A 17,276-nucleotide genomic window follows, 5' to 3' on the forward strand; every position below is an offset into this window, starting at 1 on the left:
TCTCAAATGGCAAGGGTAGTAGAGTTTATTGATAAATGTGGAGGTTTTTTAGTGGCCCCCCACAGCTGGAACAGTGTTTAGATTGTTCCAATTGCATAATCCTCATATTACAGATAAGACCTTTGGGGGTAAGCGTGTACCTGCTCCCTGTTAGTAAACCAGTACTTTTATCAGTAGTAATGGACACCTTGATCAGAAAATGATACCAGCTGTTTGTTCAGCATCCCTCCTTTAGTTGTGTAGCTGTCTTGTGCTGCTGGCTAGTTCCTTTTGTGAGAAGGCAACCTCGCAGAGGTCAGGTCAGACAGGTGTTCCCCTACCTTCCAGGTCTGACAAGCTCCCAGTTCAGATGCATTACAGCAATATGTGCCTGGTCCTGAGGCACCTTCTTAATAGGCACATGCTTTTTGGCAGCCAGAAAAATGCAACTAATGGCGCTTGAGGGAAAGAATTTCTGCTGGCTTTGTGTCGGCAGGATTGAATAAGAGTTCTCTGTTTCTGAAGTGAAAGCTATTTTTTTTAACTTAAAGGAGAGGGGTTTTTCTACACAGCTACAGTACACTGCTATTGAAATGGGGGAAAAAAGGTTCAGATCTTCCCCCCCCCTCCCAATCTGTTATTAATTGTGAAGGAATCACAGGAAGGCTGTGGAAGTCTCAGTTCCCTCTATTTCTAAGGTGTCTAAGTCCTGACTACTGTAAGTATTTTTTTCTTTTAAATAGTCACTATTTTTCTATTTAAGCCTTTGAAAGAGACCTCCCTGTGTCTGAGGTGGAAATGCAGTCTTCTGTTGCTGCTGAATCATTCACACGATCGGAAAAATCATAATTCAAGGTCTACTGTAAAGCTCTGTGGTCAGTCTAATCTTCACATTGATTCAAGAGGTCTTGAATATGCTTAAAAATAAAGCTGCTCAATGGATTAGGATGTGTGAAAACTTCCAGTAATTTGGAATTGGTTCATGAAGCAGTGCAATATGTCATCAGCATTTTTCCTTTTTTTAAGATGGTAGAATTAAAACAGACTGCATAATTTATTTGCACTTTCAACTCTGAGAAGTAGGTGTATTTCCACAGAATTAATATTGGCATTTATTTATACATGATACGCTTAAAAAGGCTGCCAAGATAAAAAGTATTGGAGGATTGTCTTCTGTTGACTTTCACTGTGAGGATGCCATCTCTACCAGCCAAATTACAGGTGAGTTTGCAAGATCATCTGAAAGCAGGAGCAGCTGAGCACTTTCAGCAATTCTTCCTGTTGTTTTAATCATTCATTATTCTACCTGTAGGACAAGTTTTCTTTGTTTTTGAACTGAGCTGTGATGCCCAGGCTAAACACTCAGGGAATTTATGCTTCTCAGCTTTTCCATCCTCTTCCACCCTCATGCTGTAGCATCCTAACAGGATTGATGCTGTGGGGATTTCTGCAGGCAGTGGCTTCTCCTAAAACCTTTCAAAATCCTCTTGTGGTTCTTTACTGGGCTTTGGAAGAAATGCTACCAAAAAAAATCTCCTTTACTTCTGGCAGCTTTTTCTTTCCCTTGAATTTTCCCATGTTCTATCCTTCCTTAAGGAAGCATTAGCTAAGGAGACATATCTCTGCATACCCTGAAGAAATCTCCATGTGATCTAAGCTGGAGGTCCCTCACAGAATGGCCCAGATTGCCATGCTGTAGATCATCATTTATCTGGCATAAATTACACTTGAGGATGAGTTTTATTGGCAAGTTTCTGATAAATTCTCTTTGGCTACTGAAGAGAGGTATAAATGTTTTGCTGTTATTATAAAAGCAGTGAAATTGGGAGAAATGGTGGTGGGAAAGGTGATATATCCATGGTCCTTACTTTCTTGGCTGCCTCTAAAGATGATTCTACCTGCCATGTTAGTTAAAAATCAGTCATTTGCTAGTGAAGCAGATAGGAAGCATCGTTAATTCCAAGACTATTCCTCATCTGCATCTGAGAGAAAAGTACCTCCTTGCAATCTCTGAAGTGTAGGCAAGCAGCTATTGAAGTCATTTGCTGAATCATCTTCAGCAAACTGGCGGTTTTCAGGGAACATCTGACGCAATTACATGTTACTTCAGAAGCGTGGGGAAAATGCATCCAATATTCAAATGCATGTGTGTTTGTTTCTTCAGCCCTCATCCACCTTCTCTCCTGCACCTAGCTGAAGTAGGATGTTTTCACCGAAAATGCTGATAGTTATGTCAATTCACTATTGGCATAGTAGGATGAAAGGAGCCATGTAAATGGTGTCTCCCACTTGGGTTGCCCTTTCTTTCCTTGAAGGGGAGAGGCAAACCCTAAGCTTGCCAATCATGCTGAAGGGCAAAATGTCACTGCTGACCTAGCGTAATTCTGGGGAGCATTCTTGAGCCTTTCCAGACAAGAGGCTTCTCCTAGCCTGTAAAGACGTCCATAGCTCTAGACTGATTTCAATAATTTTCATAAGAATCCACTCGCCTCCATTTTTAATTTACTGATGAAACAATTAGGATCCAATATTGGTTTGTGCTTTCATCAGTCTTTGACTAACTTTTAATTTAAAAAAGACAAACTGAAATAAGAGTTTATATTTTCAACATGCCTTCAGAGAATAAGCTGCACAAGAAACTCAACTTAGCTGCTTAATCAGCCCATGCCAATACCAGGTAGTCACACAGTATGAGATTTTCAAGAACCCCAGCTCGACTGAGTGAAGCCCACATGCAGTTTTAAAGGAGAAGGCAGAGTATTTATCTATGTAAAACAAAAGCTACTGTCTGCCAAGTGCTACTGAGTACTTTCTTCCTACTTTTGTAGATTTGACGAGGAAAATGTTAGCAACATACTCACTTTAAAACACCACGAAGAAATCCCAGCACCTTGTGTTTTAAAGACAAGGTAAGCGTTTGCGTAGATACATGCATATGAGAGAGAGAGAGATGATAGCTGTGGCTCACTTTCAGAGTGTAAGTGGGTGAAGGCTCTGGGGATCACAATACTGTAGATAATATATGACCTGTATTATCTGCTTCACCTGAGCTAATATGTTCCTCAGAATATTTTGCTTTCATGTTTTCAAAATTTTCATGTGCAAGAAGTATTTTTTATTTCCCAAAGGTAGAGATTTGAGTGGTGTAACCACAGGTCCACATTTTTGCGTACTTGTCCTATTTCCTCAGTTCTTACCACCAGTCTCCTGTTTGTGGATGCAAGCAATCCCAAAATAAATCTATGTATTCAGCTTCTGAGTTTCTTTCTGTGAAAAGCGCAGCTGCTGCTCCTTCCTCATCTGTACTCATATTTTTCTGTTCAAAATATAGAGCAGGTGGGTTTAATTATTTGAACTCCAGCCATTCTGAACTTCTCTGGTCCACAGTTCTTATGAGAACTTCATCTTGCCAACAAACAGAGCTGCTCTCAACTCCACTGCTCGAAATTCCCTCTATCCTCTTGGGCAGTACTTTTGTCCTGCATCTCTCTGCTTGAGAGAAGTTTCTTGTTCCCCATGCTGTGTCATATGATAAGTACCCAGCAACGAAGCTCTCCACCTCTTGAACAGAGTTCTTGCCTCTTCAGTGAAGCTTAGAAGGCTGTTCAGGACACTTACAGAGGACGGTTGAATACAGCCTAAGTAAACCTGTTGCCAGGCAGGAAACAGCCTCAGTTCAGATTCTTAATACTACTCATGACACACCATCTTCTAATTCACTCGTCATGTGGAGGGCCTGTCTTCCCTGCTAACTTGCAGCCCCTAGGCAGATCCTGGCCAGGAAATCCTTTTCCAGACTTAATTGTTCTTTGGTGCAGCACAGCAATCTTAATAACGTGGGGATGAAAACAAAAGTGGCAATGAATTTTGAGCCATTGGGTCAAGCTAACCTGCAGCAATGAGTCTGACATAGTCTCAGCTCAAATCAACCTACTGAAGAGGTTTTTGGATTTTGCTGTTTATAATTTTTCCATTTTTGTTTGAAGACAGAAGCACTTAATTTTTATCCAAAGCTTTTTCCCCCAAACATCCAATAAAGGATGATTGTAAAACAAATATTTTCCTGCTATTCAGAGCAGTTTTTAAGATTATTCAATTGACTAACACTTCAGAAAAGTGTTGGAGCCTCAGCTTTATGGGGAGCTGTGCTTAAGCAAGATCAGAACCTTAAAAGATACCTATGCAAAACAATGGGCCATGCTTGGGAGTCAGGTTCTACCTTCAGCTCCACCATATTCTCTGTTGTATGGAATTCTGAGAAGAATCGGTAGTGTGAAAGTCCTGTCATCTGTGCTGACTTTTTCTTCCAGGATATTAACACAACACCAGGACATTAAGCCCTTAGCTTTCCTCCAGCCCCTAGGTTTGCATGCAAGTAAGTAAATTAGATTAAAATTACTGATAGGAAAACTGATTTATGTATTCCTACATTGAAGCACACCTCTGATTCCCATTTATATGCTTCAACCAAAGGCCACTGAAGTCTCCTGTTAATTTCAGTGGTATCTGGATCAAGACCTTCATTGGTACCTTGACCATCTCTGGGGTAGGTCCTGATACAGCATAGTTTTGGGGATATGCTCAGTTCAATCTCCATTTAATAAAGCAGTTAAGTGTGTGGTTAACTTGAGTAAGAGGTTGAAGCCTGTGCTGAAAGTCAAGCATGAACTTTGCTGAACTGAGACTTCAATAGTAATTTACATTAGAGGCTATCTGAAAAATAGGGCTTCTGCAGACACACAGCCCTGGTAGATATCTCTGTGGTTACAGATCTTTCAGACCAGACCTGTCTAAAAATCCAACCATTTTGAATCAAAAAAAACCCCACCACTCTGTCTTGTTTGTGCCTGGTCATGCACACAGGTCCTTATTCAAAGTTTCAGTAGGCTGAACAGAATGCGGCTTACAGAGGGTGGAAGCAAGGACAGGTAGCCTGGGAAGAATACAAAGAAATTGTCCAAGCAACCAGGGATCAGGTTAGGAAAGCTAAAACCCTGATAGAGTTAAATCTGGCCAGGGACATCAAGGGTAACAAGACAAAACTTCTATAGATATGTCAGTTATAAAAATATCTAGGGAAAACATAGGCTCTCTCCAGAAGGAAACGGGGGACATGGCTACCTGGGATATGGAGAAGGCTGAGGTTCTCAATGACTTCTTTGCCTCAGTCTTCACTGGCAAGAGCTCCAGCTGCACAGCCCAAGTCACAGAAGGCAAAGGCAGGAACTTGGAGAATGAAGAACTGCCCTCTGTAGGAGAAGATCAGATTTGAGACCATCTAAAGAACCTGAAGGTGGGACCTAATGAGGTGCATCCATGGGTCCTGAGGAAACTGGCAGATGAAGTTGCTAAGCCACTATCCATCATATTTGAGAAGTCATGGCAGTCTGGTGAAGTTCCCACCGACTGGAAAAGGGGAAACATAGCCTCCATCCTTAAAAAAGGGGAAAAAAGAATACCCAGGGAACTACAGGCTTGTCAGTCTCCCCTCTGTGCCTGGCAAGGTCATGGAGCAGATCCTGGTGACTGCTAAGGCACATGGAAAATAAGGAGGTGATTGGTGACAGTCAACATGGCTTCACTAAGGGCAAATCCTGCCTGACTAATTTGGCAGCCTTCTATGATCCATCAGCATTGATGGATAGGGGAAGAGCAACTGACATCGTCTACCTGGGCTTGTCCAAAGCATTTGATACTGCCCCACATGACAGTCTTGTCTCTAAACTGGAGACACATGGTTTTGATGGATGGACCACTTGGTGGATAAGGAATTGGCTGGATGGTCGCACTCAAAGAGTTGTGGTCAATGGTTCAATGTCCAAGTGGAGGCCAGTGACGAGTGGTGTTCCTCAGGGGTCAGTACTGGAGCCGGTGCTGTTTAACATCTTGGTGACATGGACAGTGGGATTGAGTGCACCCTCAGCAAGTTTGCAGATGACACCAAGTTGTGTGGTGTTGTGGACACACTAGAGGGAAGTGATGCCATCCAGAGGGACCTTGACAGGCTGGAGAGGTGGGCCTGTAAGAACCTAATGAAGTTCAACAAGGCCAAACGCAAGGTCCTGCATGTGAGTCATGGCAATCCCAAGCATAAGTACAGGCTGGGCAGAGAATGGATTAAGAGCAGCCCTGAGGAAAAGGACTTGGGAGTGCTGGTGGATGAGAAGCTCAACATGAGCCGGCAATGTGCACTGGCAGCCCAGAAAGCCAGCCATATCCTGGGCTGCATCAAAAGAAGTGTGGCCAGCAGGTCAAGGGAGGTGATTCTGCCCCTCTGCTCTTATGAGACCTCACCTGGTCTCAGCTGCATTCAGCTCTGGAGTCTGCAACACAAGAAGGACATGTAGCTGCTGGAGTGAGTCCAGAGGAGGGCCACGAAGATGATTCGAGGGCTGGAGCACCTCTGCTATGAAGACAGGCTGAGAGAGTTGGGGCTGTTCAGCATGGAGAAGAGAAGGCTCTGGGGTGATCTTATTGCAGCCTTCCAGTACTTAAAGGGGGCCTATAGGAAAGATGGAGAGGGAGTTTTTCCAAGGGCATGTAGTGACAGGACAAGGGGCAATGGATTTAAACTGAAAAAGGGCAGTTTTAGATTAGATATAAGGAAGAAATTTTTCCTTCTGAGGGTGGTGAGGCACTGGCACAGGTTGCCCAGAGATGTTGTGGATGCCCCATCCCTGGAAGTGTTGAAGGCCAGGTTGAATGAGGCTTTGGGCAACCTGGTGTAGTGGAGGGTGTCCCTGCCCATGGCAGGGGGGTTGGATACTAGATGATCTTTGAGGTCCCTTCCAACCCAAACCATTCTATGATTTTATAGTAAATTCAGTTACTCTGCCTGAGGGCATTCCTAATGAAAACCAGTTACATAAAGAAACAGTGACAACAGTGCCTCTACTCCCCATAATTGCTTCCTTTTCAAAATCCAGGCAGTTTATGTTTCATTCTGCTGTCCAGAGGTCCTCAAAAATTTACTTCACTTCAGTAAGTGTGATGCAAATTCATATTTCCACTAAGAAAATACGCATGGACATCTGAAATGCAAAACACGTACATAAACTGCCATGTGTCGGCTGAAGTGTAGGAGCTCTGTGTGGCCTGGGCGCAGGTGAAGCAATTCAGATCAGCCCACCTAGTGCTATGGGGGGCTGCTGTATTTGAATAAACTCACACTTGCCAGAGACTAGAGATACTGATAGATCAGCTCCAGTGAATCTCTCTGTGGTGGCCTAAGAAGTTTCCTCCCCAGTTATCGACTGTAGTCCTGTCTTGGGGGCTGCCCCTTTCCACAGCAAAACTCGCAGAACAGAACGTGTGCCTGCGCCTCCGCTGCTTTATCGCTGCAGTCTGCTCCTTAAGCTGCAGGTGAAGGGAAGTTTAAGCTGAATCAACAGGCTTCACTCTGAAGCTGTTGAAGCACTGTCTTCTCTTCTTTTGACTTCACCATGGGCATGACAACTACAAATATGGGTATAGTAACTCCTTAAATCATTGCAGAAAAGCATAAGCTCATCTATTAACATCCTAACCATCAACAGCATCTTCATCTCAGCTGGTGCAATGGATCCCGTTACCCTCATGACCATTTAGTCCTGTGCCTGTAGCCTTTGTGGCACACTAGGGCATCGATCTTTTAAGCACAGCTCGTGAAGAACTTTATTGCAGGAATTGTCTCAGCAATGAGACTGCTGCTGGAAGAAAGTTGACGCATCAGCTCATGGTTACAGGATTTTGGCCAAAATGCCTTCAGAAGGCTACTAAAATGCTGCAGATTTCTCTTTGTGACTATTCAATCTTGAAGGCTCTTTACGGTGTGCACAGTGAAAAGTAATATATGTTATTGCTATCGTTAACCATCCTCTAAAAAATAGATGAGATAAACAATATTTTTTTTTCTTCCCTTGTAAGGATTTGAAAGAACTAAAAGCATCTGCCAGATTCAGAAGCAGGTGTATTTTGGCAGTGTGCCTAAGACGAGTTCAGATTGTAGATGAGCTAAAGTATTAATGTTTCTGCAGATGAAAACAGGAGTGAGTAGATTGGATGCATATCATGCCTATATGGCAGAAAAATGGTTTGTAAAATTGCTTTCTTGCTTAAATTACAATTCCATAAAATTTAAAATGCCCTCGGCCCTTTCAGTGTTGAGGCTGATCCGAATCGCTTCAGCAGTAACATGACTTCTCTGGCCTCTGTAATACAATTCCTGATTTACTGCAAGAGATGAAACTCGAGGCTACTGCAGCTTCATTTCACTACTTCACTCAAAATATCCTGCATGCTGTTTATTAAATTGCCATCTATCCGGGCACAGGCAGTACCAACCTGTGTCACACTGAGCTAGCTGGGCTTCCAATCTGTGGATTCTGTACCCCACTGAATAGCCCTCTTGCCACAGAACTTCCACTTAAAAAAGAAAAAAAACTATCTTGGTGTATTCTCACTGGAGAATGTTCAAGTTACGCTACCACTGGAGTATCACAGAAGGAGCAATTGCTTCAGAGTCACCGAGATTAAAAAGCTGGTGGCTTAAGTTTACCTGACTTAATTTGCTAAATTGGAAGTGGAAGTGTTACTGCAGTTTTTTCTTCCAGCAGAACTAAAGGATGGGCCATGCTGAGCAGCTGGAAAAGGGTGAAGTCTCCAATCAGTGCCACGCTTCACAAAATGAATATCTGTTGTGGACCGAGTTAGGCAGCTAAGGGAATCTCTGCATGATCTTCTGCAGGAAGGCTTAGGCTTTCTCTGCCCACATCCCAAGCAGGTGCAGACTCCAGGCTGAAGAGAAGCTGAGCATCCATATTAGGGTGGCAATAAGTGAGTTAATAATATTCCTAGCCTCCCAGCAGGATTACCAGATCAGGTTTGGCACTCTGCTGATGAGGACTTCGCTCCTGGCTCAGAGTGCCTTATGTTCAGGAGACACTGCTCAGCAGAGCGTGTATGATACGGGTAGGATCCACGGAAGAGATGGCCAAAATATTGCCTGACCTAAGCATATCACCTCCTGCACCCCAGCACGCTGTAGACTGTAAATCTGATTTCCAGGTGCTTAATTCCCCTCATTAATGTCGTAGGGATGACAGGCACCTAACTCAGCATTGTGAATGGCAGTGTTTCATTTTGCTTTTAGGTAGGACATTATTAAGCATTGCAACATCCAAGCCCCTTTTTGGACATAACGCTAAATATCTATGTGTTGTTATTTTGGATCTTCCCTGAGGACTAGAATTTGATCTTTTTTTTTTAAAAAAAATCATATTTTATTAGGAAACATGTGTTTAGGAGTTTATTAATCTCTCTACAGCTGACACTCAAGGCCATCTGTGCAGCAATTTGTTACAACGCCACTAAACCTGGCACTGTAATTATGGGATGCCAGTTCTTGGTTCTCTGTTGTGAAGTGAGCATAGAGTCATCGCTGGTTTCTATTTTTGCATGAAAATGATTCACAATGTAGAATGTACTGTACTACAAAAGGGATGGAAGAAAATAGTTCCATGATACATGTTGGGAGACAGAAGCAATGGCTCGCTGCTGTGATTCACGCGTATACTGCCCAGGCACTCCAAAAATGGCTTTCTTCACAATTAGCCACAAAATCTGTAAACCATAAAAGGAAAACCATCAGTCTAACAGCAAGTGATTCCGGCTGGCTGCTTGAAATAAAGGAAGGTGATAATTCACAGAGCTGGTGAAACGCCAAAACTTACTGGACGTCGTCTTGTGATTAACTTCATAATTGGGCAGCCCGAATTGGCAGTCTTTGCTCTTCAACTGCAAAGACTTACTGTGCTTCAAAAACCAGTATGGTCTGATGAGAACTAATCAGTGATATTTATTAATGATTTGACTACGGTATCAGTGTCCTGTATACAGCCCCTTGTTGAGGACAGGGGCACAGAAGGGACGGCTGAACTGCAGCTCTGCTTCTCTGGAGAGCCAAGGGGCTGCTGCCCACGTATTCCTTGTGGAACAGACCTGGCAGAAAGAAGGCAGTGAGTAGGCTGAGCCCTGGCAGATCACTCTTCCCCCAGCACAAATGAAAACAGCGCTGCTGAGAGCACTCAGCTGGATGTCAGCTGAAATACGAAAATGTGGGTGTTGCTTCCCTCAACACGTCTGCACTTTGGGGACCCCCTCAAGCTTGGCATAACCAGGTGCATCTGAAGGACAACATGCTCCTTCTCAGGCTTTTCATGAGGTCCAAGGATCTGTCATCTTGGATGAGGAGAAGTTTGCAGTAGCTGGAGGTGGGATGAACTCCAGCTATAGCTGATGATGCCCCTCCCATCGTTTATACACAGAATAGTTATTAACACATGCCTCCTGAGAGCCTTTGACGTATACTTGGGAATAACTGGAAAAATACATATGCAAGTGTAAGTACAGAAGCTTCTACTGGAAAAGACAATTTATTGCAGCTGTTAATTCACTTTTTTAAAACCAGAATCAGCAGCGATAATGCTTGTGCGTGTTTTGCCCTTTGCCTCTCAGGAAATCACGCCTGACTCAGCCACGGTCTTGGCTGTGTTTCTTAAAGTAGATGGGCCTTTTTCCCTTTTGAGGCTGAATCTGTTTGCTGATCAACAATCTCAAGGTACCGGTAATTTCTAGATACTTGATGGAAATGAGAAGAGGTTTTTTTTTATCCTGCAAAACACATTATCTATGCCCTGTCACATTTCTAGTTCTGGAAAGAATAATATCTTTAAGAAATAAAATAAACATCAGTACAGTTTCTCAGTGTTTATTTGAAAGTCTAGCAAAGGGTTGTATTAATACAAATTATCATGGGACAGACTTTCTCAGTTAAGTAAATGCTAACCTTTCATTTGAAAATCCTTTAGGATCTCGTTAACTGGTCCGTGCCAGGTGGCCTCTTGTGGCAGGAGAGCCGTTCTGAGTAAACAGCAACTTCTTAAGTAAGTTATAGATACTGCTATTATACAATAATGTGCAACAGATGATCTGTAACACCCTTTACAATTGCACTTCCAGCCTCGGAATTCCAGCCCAAACCTGGTTTGCTTTGTTGACAGACTAGATCTGCTCGGCTGCCGATTTGGAGAACAGCTTTACACCTTCTGTTTATTTTGCTGTGCAGTCCTTCTGTGCCAGAAACCTTCTCGTTTGACCTCGAGCTAGCAAGTAGTTATAAATGGCATCCTTGCTGAGGTTTCTGATCATATACCCTAAGTAATCTCACAAGCAACTGCTCCCCTTCTAAATCCCATCGTAATGTAAGGACGCAAACTGATGCGCTAGTGCAGTGACACTATCTGTGGGGGCTAGCTTTTCAATTTCATAAATGCGTAGCAATATCCTGCGAATGGCTTAAAATACAGGAAAAGGATTTTGTAAAAGCAGTGTCTCTGTGTTCTATATCAATTCTGAATTATAAACATAGCAGAATATATACAAGTCCTACTTTCCGGATGTTTTTTTTTATCCTAGTATTAACTGTTGGGAGAAAGCTCTATGCTATTAACAGCCTCATGTCTATTACTAAATGTCAGCTTCTCCACGTATACGAGTATTTTTTTTGTCATGTCCACATTTTATATTTCCAACATTCATTTTATTTTAAAGAACCTCAGTCTTTTAACAGTCATGGTCCAGAGAGTCTGTTACTGTCATGATTAAGGGCTCCTGTTTTGTGTTTGGTTGTTTTTTGTTTTGTTTTGTTTTTTTTCTGGGGTCCTCACCATGGCAGGAAATGCCTTTCCTATTAATCACCTTTGCTTAACTAACCATCCCCAAGTCGAATTTGCTGAGGTTATAAACTAAGGGCCCAATTCTTTGTTAGCTGTTTTCTCAAGGAAGTCACAGCACTTTTTGGTTTAGCTTAGTGAGATGGATCACAGGCCTCCAAAACCAAATTGATTATGCTTTTCCCATTCCCTACTGCTAATTGCTGAAAGCCTAACCAGGTCTCTGAAGCTGCCTTACACTTTTCAGGACAGTTGCTGGTCAGGGTCAGAACTGGCGCTGCCCCAAAGCTCTCTTGATCTCCTGCGTTCAGCACCCTCTTCCTTTCTCCCTAGTCCAGTTATGGCTGTCATGCTTGTGAGGCTTCTGCCTCAAACACTCTAGTCCACTTCTGTAAAGCTTTGAAGCTTGTTTTTGTGGTGCTCCGTCCCTGCAGTGTTCTTTTTACCTCTTGGGAGGTATGCTGGCTTGCTCTGGATTGTGTCCACGGCTGTCTTTCCTCAGCAGCTCTGCTGCTTGCTTTTCCCAGTGCACCAGAAACTTAAGTTTAGCAGGAAAACCTTCCTACTCTTCCTCATTTTCTACAAAAGCAGAAAGTAATTTCATTCCCCCCCAGCCTTGCGTGACCAACTGGTCTTTTCTTTGATGAGGAAGAAAACAGAAATAATTTAAGAGCTATTCCCACATGGTATAACACCATCCAGCCAAATGGATTTGTTCGTATCTCCCTCTGACCAGGATGTTCAAATCTGCCAGATGTACACAGGAATGTCTCTACAAGCATAGGAGAGCTGTGCCAAGCCTTGCCACTTCTCCAGGAGGCTGCTGCAAGCCTGTTTCAATCGGTGGCTATTGGGAATGGCATTACGGTGCTTGTACCTTCTTTCTTATTTCTCTTTGGAAGTATACATAATAGCTATTATTAACCAGCAGCAATTGAATCATTGTCCTGGAATAACAGCCCGTCAATGAAGCAGTTGTAGAATGAGAACGACAGTACTTGTAAGGACAGGGTGCGGCACACGCTGGCCTGGCGAGCTTGTAGGTTGGCACATACTCTACCTACTACCACAGGCATTAGAGGTCAAAACGCTTCAAGAGCCAGGAGAAATCTATTAATATCATTCTAAGTACTGTGGCTCAGATGTAGGTAAGGAGAGCCTCAAGAAGGTATTTGTAGGGAAGCAAAATTGCTTCTTTCCCATCTATATTATGAAAACTAATAATCTGCTTTTATGGGTAGGCCTTGAACAGTCAGAGTCAGTATCGGCGTGGTTTATCTGCTCTGCAAGTAGCAATGACCGTGTATGAGAGATCTGCCAAAACTCTGATCTGCTTTGGAGAGCTGACTTTTCAGAACGTTTTTCGTGCATAAACCTGCTTTTCTTCATTATTTGCCACCTCTGTCATGCTTTTCCCATATTGCTTATTCTTTTTTCCTCTTCTCTGTCTTGTCCTTAGTATTGTACTTAGCTTACTACTCGTTTTTATTTCAAACATACCAACTTTGAGCTATCTGATCTTTTATTCTGAATGATGGACATGAGAAAAATTATGACACAAATGCTAGGGGAGAAAAATTATGACACAAAGCTAGGGAAAATACTGCTGAAGTTTAAGAAAGAAATCCACTAAGCTCCCTTCTTTTGTAATTATTTATAGTATTTTGTATTTACTATTTATCATAAGGTTGGTCTTTAGGATATGGGAGTCTAAGCTTCCCATCCTAGATCATGAAAGTAGTTGATGCCACATGCAGTTATTCAAGCTGATGAAGGCTAACTGTTAGACTGCGAAGGAAAGACATCATGCAATTTTTTTTACTGTGCATCTCGTGACATTTTAAATTTCAATGGGGCTTATGTGGTTCATGAATTGGCCTTAAATAATCTACATGCTGTCACTAAACATTTTCTTAACAGCTGTTCTTTTCTTTAGTTAATTGCTTATCAAATGTCAAAATGTGATGACTGAGTGAAATGTCCTGTTATCTGAACAAACCCCCAACTTCACAATCGTTTTCCGTAGACAAACAAAATGAAGTGCTACATGAAAAATCATGAGATGTTCTGACTGCACAAAAGCTTCATTTTTATGCCTGACTAAACCTGACAATCAAAAATAAGGGAGGGGAGTGGGGAGAATTAATAAATATACATTACCCTACCTAATGGTGATGAACAGGCTTAGGCTGGACCACAGCTGTTAAAGACTGAGTTGTTGTGGTGGGTGTTTTTTCCTAGAGACACATATGAAAGCCTTTTATGGAAGATTATAACTCAACATTGGCTAGCGGAAGAAGTTGGTTTTTTTTTAATTGAGTATTCCAAAATCTGTACAGCAAAATGTTTGTTTTTATTCAAGATGGGACTCATAACCTGAAATTTCTGGAGAAGCAGGCACAACTGTTATAATTGATTAACATTACCTACAGCTGCTATGGCTATAAAATTATTATTTGGTTTTGGGACAGGATTGAGGATTGAACAATCTGTTCAAAAATGTAGGCTCCAGCTCATTTCCCAGTAAAAAACAACATGGCTATTAGAAAGAAACATATAAATACAAAGAAAATGTATTACATAATATGCTTGATCTATTTTAACATCAGTGTTTTTCCTCTCCACGGAGTTGCTATATATTTTCATAATGGCTGAGATCAACTTCCAAATATAACTAGAAATGCCTTTTCTGGATTGCTTTTGATTGCTTCAATTGCAGAAATCCCAAGTTTGAGCTTCAAATGATGTGGGAATGTGTAGAGGAAAGCTTGAGTTTCAGAGCAGTTTATTTTCTTTGTCTACAAACAAGTGATACAGATAGGACTTCAGTTTCGTATCAGGAGGAACTTTCCTAAATACTTCTGTTAGTTAGTTCTCCTCCCACCCCAAAATAACAGGAGATGCTGAAATGAAGTCAGAGTTCTATACCAGTGTCTATGAAGTTTAACCAGAAATAAGCCTTTAATGTGACACGGACCAAAAAAAAAGTGAGGCCAGAATCTGTTATATATACAAAAGTACTTTAGCTCAACAGGATGAGTCTACATTTATTTTATACCTTGCATTTATTTCTGTGAATGAAGAGCAGGGATCAGAGCATTTCAGGAATGAAATATCCATTTGTAGCTCTGCTCTGGGAAGTACAGACCTCATTTGTGCATTAGAAGCCCATGGGTTAAAAACCTCTAACGAATGGAGCAGAAGAACCTCTCTGAGCTCCGCAGCAGCTCTGGCTGTCCAAGGAACAAAGGCAGGATGATTATGGTAAAAAAAGATGACAGGCAGCCTTTTGCTCTTAGGACTGGAAAAGAACGTGCCAGCGCGCGTTTCCTTACTCTGAGACTGTGTTAACTCACAAAATGTGAGTATGACTCCCTGGAGAGGGAAAAGCAAGGAAGTAATATAAAAAGGTCTATATCCCTGCCGTTCACAACACCAGGGAAACTGAGGCAAAAGGTTATTGTCCGCGGTGCTGTGAGAAGCCATGTTTTCCTTTGATCCTATATGAAAACATGAGCTTATTTATCAGTCTTTTGTTAGCTCTTTCCCCTCGATCAAACTTCTTTACTTGTTAGGAGGGAAGTATGGCCTATCATGGGAGTTGAGGGAAGATATTTTCTTTTCCCATATCCCGAGCAAGCCTTTCAACTCATAACAAAGGAAATCTTCCTTCTTTTTGTTGCTAATTATACTTAAAACAATTGCATCTACTGTTTATTAGTAGCAAGCTATTCTGTGCAATCTGAACACAGTTGAAACAATGATGAAATATTGCAAAATTACTTGCTAGTGATGCACTGGTAGATAATGGAGTTCTCAGCTTCTTGTTTACATTACAGCATCCATATGTAATGCTTGATAATGTATTTGCATGACATTGGCATGATTATCTGCATCAGTTAAAATGAGTGTTAATTTATAATCAACTGGGATTGGAATACTGTTCCAAGGCATTGAATTATTCACAACAAGAAATGTTCCATTAATCAATCCAAGACACTAAGGGACAGGTGTTTTATAAGACAATATTTAGCTGCCTAGAGATGCCAATGATGTTCTCAGGCATTGTTTTAAAATCCTGGCATACAGCAAGCAACTACATTTCTTCAAAACACCTGCTTATTCTGAAACCAGCACTGGTAAGTAGTTTCTTCCTTGTGCATTGGTTTCTTTAAAAGCACTTGCATCAATAAAAGAACTATAAGTAGTATGGAGGGCTCAAAAATTAAGATATTCTTTTAAAGAGCTAGTTGGAAATTAGAGACCCCTGAACTGAGAAATAACTCTCTCCTTTTCTTCTGGAAATGATAATTTGGCACATGTACTGCGGGATGCTTTTCCTCAGTTACGAGCTCATTTCTACGAGCTGCGCTGAGGACGTGCCGGATGTATAGCACGCTGTAAAGCCAGGCTGCTAGAAACTGAACATGTGAAGCAAAAACTCTTAATCAGCATCAGTGCTCATTCTTTATGGCTTGATTCGGGCGACCTTGTAGTTTCTAAGAGCCATTAGGCATGCTGTTGGTTTAAAAAAAATGAAGAAATGACAAACAAACTTTGAGTGCATCGAGATGATTCACATCACAGCTAATGATGCTTTAAATATCGTGAGTTATGTATGTTAAAGAATACATTTTAAGGGCATGAATCTAACTCCAAATGGTTTTTGCTGTTGATGAGCAACGTAAGGTCCGTGAGTCACCCAGCACACCTCATCACTGTGGCTAGTAATTGGAGAAAAGGAGCTCCCCATGGAAGCTGTTGTGTAATGTTGATTTTATTAGGTCCTTGCCCAAGCCTACCCTTTTCCACAATGTGAGGGCTATCTCCTAGTATCTCTGCCTCATGAATAACCCTGGTGATTTCATTGTGAATGAAACATGGGGTATTGTGAAAGCCCAGCTCCACCAAAGACAGTGGTAAAACACGCATTGTGTGTGGCAAGGACAAGATCTCACCTGCAAGGTCTCACTCTGCCCAGCTCTGGCAACTGAGAGACGAGGATCATGGGGCCAGTGTCCTCTCATGTCCTCACTAAGTGAACAGGGCGGAACACTTGCCAGACAAGCTGCTACCAGTCTTGAAGGCAGACGTACTTCTCTATGTCTTTGAGTCTCAGGTGTTTTGTGTCGGCTTACACAACCTGTCTTTTTTTTATACCTCAGACTGAATCCTGCTTTCAACTAAGTATTTCCACAAAATCAGTGGGAGCTCCAATCCCCACTTCAAATCCGGCAGGATGGGGTTATGAAAGCAAATCTTGCAACCGCTGCACCGAGGTGTGCAGAAGTGCCAAGTTTTGCCCAGCTGACTTTCCCCTGTATAGTACGGGAGGCTGCATATGCTTGGGGCTCTTGTGAGGGCTTACATCAACTTGGCAGAGCAACACCTGGTGCAGGATTCTGGCTGCAGCTCACTTGTAAGATAGGCCTCGCCGTTTTGTGACTCAGCCGGTTTGATTTGTGGCAGAAATGTAAATGTCTGGGCTACAAGACAGGAGCTACAGGAGAAGCCTTGAGTTCAGCAGGCTTAGGAACCTGAAACTGCCTCTGTGTTTGGGCACCTATGTCACTGAGTAAATTTAAC

This window comes from Tauraco erythrolophus, chromosome 2, assembly GCF_009769465.1.
Source record: "Tauraco erythrolophus isolate bTauEry1 chromosome 2, bTauEry1.pri, whole genome shotgun sequence".
NCBI classification, from domain to species: Eukaryota; Metazoa; Chordata; class Aves; order Musophagiformes; family Musophagidae; genus Tauraco; species Tauraco erythrolophus.